At 37.8% G+C, this 7,705-nt stretch overlaps 1 protein-coding gene across 2 annotated transcripts in view; it reads left to right on the forward strand.

Annotated features, from left to right (window-relative positions):
* Nucleotides 1-6,621: 6,621 nt before the first annotated feature.
* The window catches only part of LOC135215676 (U6 snRNA-associated Sm-like protein LSm3), a 204,179-nt gene continuing 203,095 nt past the window's right edge, over nt 6,622-7,705 (forward strand). The window contains exon 1 of one of the 2 annotated variants that reach the window (XM_064250621.1): nt 6,622-6,811. The gene's annotated coding sequence lies outside the window, so the exon portion shown is untranslated. Of the gene's footprint in view, nt 6,852-7,705 lie in introns of both variants that reach the window. The other variant, XM_064250620.1, reaches the window with a different exon arrangement.

Consider the following 7,705-nt stretch of genomic DNA (forward strand, 5'->3'; position numbering starts at 1 on the left):
ACTGGCCCCATTTCAACCCTCCTTTTTTATTAGGTGGCTCTAGTTCCTGTCATTATTCTGTGTCACACTTGAATTGTTAAGGATTGAAAAATTGTAAAATTTAAAGAGGTTGCTTGGTTGATTTTCAATATATCTTTAAATTCAGTCTTTGGAATTCTTGCTTTTATACATACGTATTAGTTTCTACCAGAAATTGACTATCCTACATGACTTAGGATTTATTAGAAACTAGCCTTGGCAGGCAACTCTGTTTAGGAGGATGCTCCGAAATCAAACCAGGGGGTAGGAGAGCCCCTTTAGCCTTGGGTTGGAGTTCCCTTGCCCGATGGTACAATCAGGGATTTCTCCTCTTATTTTGTTCACTTCAAGCTTTTGAAACTAAGCAATCAGCTCAGGATATCCTTACAAAATTTGCATTGTGTTTTAGGAATCTTAAGAAAATTCTTGAAAATCTTGATGGGGGGGGCGGTTGGAGAAGATCCTGATGGTTTCATTCCTTTGTGTTTTAAAAAAATTGTCAAGTGTATATCTCCCAAAATAAGTAAAATCTATAGATTTTTATATCGATGTAGTATCTTTGAGGATCAGTACAAGCTTAGTGTGTAATACAGTGCCGGTTCCAAAGAGTGCCATATCTGCAGACTGCTGTAACTACAGGCCAATTTCCATTCTCCCTGAGCTCTGCAAAGTTGCGGAAAACTTATTTTCAAGTTACTATGTAAATACTATGTGGAATCTAATGAATTGTTATCTGATTATTCTTATAGGAAGAAGTTAGGTACCTGTGATGTTCCTTTAGACTTGGCGTGCCATTTGTAAGAGAAGCTTGATAAGGGTTTTGACTGCAGAGTAATTCAAATAGTATTTTTGTGCTACTTTCCAGTTAGTAAATCACAAGGCACTTATTTATAAACTTCGGACTCTTGGAGTAGGTGGATATGTTTTAGGATTGTTTATTATTTCAAGATTTCTTAACTGGTAGGCAGCAGTGAGTTGCTGTTGATGGGATCTTAAGTGAACCAAGACCTATTATGTCCGGAGTTCCAGAGGGCAGTGTTCTTACTTCATTGTTATTTCTAGTGTATACAAGTTAGTAGGCAGTCCCCGGTTATCGGCGGGATGCTGATAAGCGAAACCCACCATTACCCGAAACTCAGTGATTTATGGTGCCTCTTTTAGGTATGGTGCCATAACTCTTATTATCGGCACCTTATGGAGCTGATAACTGATATTTGGCCAATTATGGCACTATAATGTGCCGATTTTATCACCATAAAACCGGGGACTGTCTTATATAGTTTTTTGCCAGAAAAACAAGATTGTAGGTGCAGTTAAAGTCTCCACTTACAAGAAGAGAAACATCTAATGAAAGTGTCAGTAAATGCAGCACATTAGGTCTTGTGCTGTAAGCCTCATTATATATACATATATATATATATATATATATAATATATATCATATATATATATATATATATATATATATATATATATATATATATCTATATATATATATATATATAATATATATATATATATATATATATATACATATAAATGATAAAATCAATGCAGCCCACTTGGACCTTCAACAGAAGGTCACTTGTTTGTCACTTTTTCATAAGTTGTAATTAACAGAGAAATTACACTTTCACAATTGATCCCAGATCCTCTCTTTCATCGAGAGCAACCAGAGTCACTGAACAGCAGCACCAATGTGCAGTAAATATGCCTCGCTGTCAAACTTCTCAGTTCCTATGATTGTTTATTCATCACATCGTTGGACTGTGGAACGGCCTTCCAGAGGATGTTATGGAAATGGAAATTTTTAAGTTGGAGTGAAGGTACATTTCATTTCAGCTTCTATTTTAATATTTTAATGCATTTTTATGAATTTATTAATTTATTTTATCAGTTATTCTAACAGCTGATCTCTTTCTGTTTCCTATACCTTCTGTCACTCCTTGCAAATGAACACCATATTTATTGGAAGCTTAATTTGAAGGCAATGACCTTTGTGGCAGTGTTCCATATGAATAGGGTTCATCCAAATTATAATAATAATAATAATGATTTTTGTTAAAAATGGTTGCTGCTTGAGCACTATTAATCTTGTAAAGAGTCTTCTCTATTCTTCTGATGACAGCTTTCTCTGTTGCTTAGACTGGTGAGCAACACACCAAAGGGCATAGTAAAATTTGGTAGAGTCATTTTTGGTGTTTATTATTGCTTATACAATGCTCTCTCTCTCTCTCTCTCTCTCTCTCTCTCTCTCTCTCTCTCTCTCTCTCTCTCTCTCTCTCTCTCTCTCTCTCTCTCTCTCTCTCCAACTCAACGTTTCGTCCAGAGCTACAGGACATTTTCCAGAGATGACTGCTGGGTCTTTCTCCTTATATCCTGTTGTTGCGGGCTTTCAAGTACGGTCTGGAGAACCCCTGGGGCAGGTTGAATTCAGTGATTTAGAATTGGCTATTGTAAGCTGCAGCGGTGTATAGTAGAACTATTATAATCCTCGCTTCAGAATGTGAATTTGAATGTTGATCATTGTCAGTTTTACATGATTAACTTTTATTGAGTTGAACATATAATGGGCTTTCTCTACTGCAAAACAATCCATGCACCCTTCTAGTACATTAAACTGAACCCTCATATCTGTAAACAGTATATCTGTGCACCAATATCTAGACAAATTGTCTATGCACCCTAATCTCTTAATAGATTATTTGTAGTACACCGTTACAGGTATCTCTAAACAGGTCAAATGTACACCAATATCTCTTAACAGGTTGTCCGGGCAAAATTACCTGAACAGGCTACATGTATGCTAATATCCCTAAATAGGTTATCTTCACACCAATATCTCTAAATGCCATCTGTAGGTAAACTATTATCTCCAGATGAATTATCATTCTCTCTCGACAGGTTATCTGTGCACCATTAGCTCTAAATGGGTTAGATGTACACCAATGTCACTTTAAAGTTATAATTACACCAATATCTAAATGGATTATATTGTACATCAATATCTCTAAAGCAGTTATCTGCACCATTATCTTTCAACAGGCTGACACAACACAATTTTCTCAAAACAGGTTATCTACGTATAGCTGCACCAATACTCTAAGTATGATTGTCAGCATGTGTAGGACACTGATTCCCATCCCAAATCTTTTCATTAAGAGATTTACTCCAACTACATGCAAATTATTCAAAACTAGCCAATATTCTTAATTGCAAATTTGCTTTTGAAAAAACCCTTCAGTCTCTGCAAGTTAACGAAATTTTCATACTCTGAGAAAGAGTTTTGTGAACATGCCTATCAAAAAATGATTAAAGCACTTCAGTGGCATGGTCACTATGGTGTTGGTGTACCACTTCGGTGGCCGCAAGTTCGATTCTCGGGCATTCCATTGAGGGGTGAGAGATGTGTATTTCTGGTGATAGAAGTTCACTCTCGACGTGGTTCGGAAGTCAAGTAGAGCTGTTGGTCCCATTGCTGAATAACCACTGGTTCCATCCAACGTAAGAACACCATACAAACAAACAAAAAATAAATTAATTTTGTTCTTTTATTCTTCTGTTGATCCTCAGCAAGTGACTTGCACCTTGAATTACAAAAAAAAAAAAGTTCGATTTTTGTTAAATTTCTCAATCTTTTTCTTTATGTTAAACCTTGCTTTTGTTCAGTCATCGCACTGTACATTCAGTATAAGATGTTTCACAGTTCTGATCCCCGTAAGGAGTTATATAGTGCCGTCAGTGGACCTCATGCGGTACTTCAGGTTCTTTGCAGCGTACCTTTGGCCCCTAGCTGCAACCATTGTTCCTCTTACTGTAGCCTACTTCCTTTCATATTCTTTTCATCTTACTTTCCACCCTCTCCTAACACTTGGTTCTTATTGCAACTATGAGGTTTTCCTCCTGTTACACTTTCAAACCTTTCGCTGTCAATTTCCATTTCAGGCTGAATGACTTTGTAGGTACCAGTGTTTGGCCTTTGGCCTAAATTCAGTATTCAATTCATTTCACAGTTCTGAACTTCCTTTGCATTCAGATCTTCCCACAACACTAGATATTTATTTATTTTAACATTCTTGCCTTTTTCCACAAAATTATTGAATTACTGCCTTCTCTGTTAGGTCCAGTGGTACACATTTTTATTTATTTATTTATTTATTTATTTATTTATTTATTTATTTATTTATTCATGCGGTGAGCAAATTGTGGAATTATCTACCTAATCCTGTACTAGTTGAATTGTTGTAACTGAAGAAATTTCCCATTTTTTAACAGGCTTACATGTCTTTTATTTCATACTTTATTTTTCATTTTCATTTGTCACATTTACTCCACTTTACATAGCTTGTTTGTTTTTATTTATCTTGATTCTTTCTCTTTTCTATACTGAACTGCTTTCCTTACTGGGATTCGTTTGCAAGATGACTTGTAAATACAACAATAATAATATTTACCCACATACAAGTTGGAAAATGGACTCTTTGCTGTTAAGTGGGTCCGTCACAGAGCATACAAAGGTCTGATTCATACTCTGCCCTCTGTAGCAACTCAAAAATAAATTAGCTAACCTCATCTTACTCCATTTACTCTATGTACCTGAATGGCCCATTCGTTTACAACACAAGGGTAATTGAATGTGCGTTGGATTATACTCAGATCGCTAAGGGGGATAGAAGGCGTACTTTCTCGCCCGTATATGTAGAGTTCGTCGTGGTCGAGGAAGACAAGGGAATATTGCCAGACCTTTCATGCTTTTGTTGGATCCAATCTAGTCGGACTGATTACTACCTTTATGGCACGGAGGATAAGGTGTGTAACCTGAAGTGCTCCCAGGGCAGTCGCCATTTGTGACAGAACCATTTTCATTCCTTGTATGTGCCCTTGGTGGGTGGGTAACTGACCTAGTAGGATTAAATCTACATTCAATAGCAAGCAACTCAAATGTTGATCAGTTCCTGTACTTAAGTCTTGAAAGACAGACCAAGCACAGGTGTTAATTTAAAACTTAGGTAATGAGTAATACAAACTTGACGTTTTATAGCGAATGAAAATTGGTCAAGGTTTATTATGCACGTGTAGAAAACGGACAAAAATAACAACTCTTAGACTATATAATTAGTCTGTTACTATGTTTGTCTAAGGATATGTCCTATAGGTGTACTGAAGAAGATGAATGGCTTGTTGAAACTGCCACAGTTAAACTATAATCAGCTGGATAAATGTAAAGTGTAGACACCGTAGATATAGAGAGGACCCCTCTATATTTTATATGGTAAGTAGACGTGACACTGATCAGTATATAAGGCGGTAATATTACGAATGGTTGAGCAAATTGACCGAACAACAATCTTAAATTATTATATAGTAGAAGAAACAAAAGACGGACCCTTTAAGTAGCAAAATTGAAATTAAGTGAGGAAAATTTGCCTATAAAATAAAAATACTGGGACAATCGAGAGAGAGAGAGAGAGAGAGAGAGAGAGAGAGAGAGAGAGAGAGAGAGAGAGAGAGAGAGAGAGAGAGAGAGAGAGAGAGGTTAGGTTTGAATTTTAAGTAAAGAGAGGTCAGGGAATAAAACAGTTAATATTTTTCCTGTTTTCGATTTCCCAACTATAGGCACAAGTATCCTTTTCGGGAAACCACGTATTTCCAAAAATCAAGGCTCCTTTGCAAACACGTGTAAGGACAACGCCTTATAGCAAATTCCTCTGTATCTACAATCGCGTTGTTCTTACTTCCCTCCTCGAGAGCGTTCAGCGGGCTTTCCGCTATTGTATATATTTTGTAAGATCATATTTTATGTACTTTTATATTCTAAGTTATATGTCTCGCAAGAAACACAAATCGGCTCTCGCCGACTCACTTTTACTCTCTCGTGGGTCGGATACCACATTTCCGCCCGCATGCTGTATATTTGAATTTCCCTACCTGTAATAAAGATTTACGGGCTGCTCTGTGAGCAAGAGCCCGTGCTGACACAAGGTCAGCTTAATCAAAAACAACATAATAAAGATCAGTACGCTTCTACCTGCCTCTTTGTCCACACCTCACAACGTGTTTTGCAATTGGCTTTCTAGTCCTACTTAGTCCAGGAGCTCCATTGCCTCATCCTCCATAATCTTTCAACCATCAGCTTACTTTATTTGCCTTTAAATTTAATCTACTCGGCACAACCATCCTTTCACACTGTAAAACATGGTATATTAACAGATAATTTTTTGATAACTTGACACTCATTCCTAACAAGAAAAAAATTTCCTAGTTGATTTCATTCAAGAGTTGGCTGGATTATTCCGTGACATCTTTCAGTCAATGGAATGTACTATACGTATATTGTCGAGTCAGTGATAGATTAGTAATTTAGCTGAACTTACCATATCTGTTTAATGGAATTGAAGAATTCTCTGCATCAGTGAGTGGTTTTCATTTCTCAGGTAAGGCAAACGGAATCACTTTTATTATAAAGTATAGCCAAGCTATTTTATGCAAAAGGGTTTTATAGGCGAAATATTCTTAAGAAATAGTGAGGTTATAGACAAAATATTCATACAAAATAGAGTTCTAAAGACAAAATATTTATACTCACGATCCCTCTTCCGAAGGCTCCGGGAATGGCCAGCGATGAATGGCTGAACGTTTGTGCTCTCGATTGTGATTGGTAGTTCTGCTGACTTCGCCGAGTTGTGTTGTTTGGCGGCAGGAAGATACGAACGGTCACGTTGAGCTTGTACTTGTTGACGAGTTGCGATCCAATTGCGTTTCAAGAATTACCGTTTGCTTTCAAGCACACCAAGGCAAATATAATCCCGCTGTTTGTTTTACAAAGGATTGAAGGTATCTTAAACAAAAACCAGCTAACCGTTTGTCGACATTTGTGTAACCTTCCTGTTGTGATCAACACTAATTGCATTGTAGGCTAGTTATACTAGGTAGCCTCGTATATTTGGATTAGGTTAGCAGATTAGAATGGTAAACGTATGCTTGTCCCAACTTCCTTTTCAGGACCAGTTGCCTACACCAAAAAATTTAGTCAGTAGAATGTACCATGGTAGGCTAGGGTAAACAACCGCATGGACTGGCCCAACACACCGACGGTCACGGATGGCCACCCTCCGAAAAAGTACTTGGGGGTAAAACACCGCATGGCCTGCATCAAACTAAGGACGATCAATGCATGCCACCCTCCGAAAAAGTACATTATAGGGTAAAAAACCACAGGGTACAGAGTGAACCATGTACGATCAGCGTGAACAATCCTAAAAAAGTACATTATAACGCGTTCTGACATCGGAGATGGGCATCAGTCGTGACTTGTTGTTGGTGAGAAACGGAGCTAAAGACCGCTACAGGCGGTCCCCGGGTTACGACGGGTCCGGCTTACGACGTTCCGAGGTTACGACGCTTTTTCTTGAATATTCATTGAAAAATCCGCCCTGGGTTACGACGCTGACGCTTCCGACGCTACAAGTTTACGACGCTTTCTTAAATATTTCGTTGAAAAATCCGCCCTGTGGGTTACCGAACGCTTGTTTCCGAGGGTTATGAACGCTGACGGAACCGCTTCCCCGATCACCGAACGAGTTTCATTTCAACGCTTTTTAAAAAATTCATACTATGATAAGAATCCTTTATAGTTTAGCACAGTTTCTCTCTCTCTCTCTCTCTCTCTCTCTCTCTTTGTATTTTCC

Source organism: Macrobrachium nipponense, chromosome 5 (genome assembly GCF_015104395.2).
Source record: "Macrobrachium nipponense isolate FS-2020 chromosome 5, ASM1510439v2, whole genome shotgun sequence".
Taxonomy (NCBI): Eukaryota; Metazoa; Arthropoda; class Malacostraca; order Decapoda; family Palaemonidae; genus Macrobrachium; species Macrobrachium nipponense.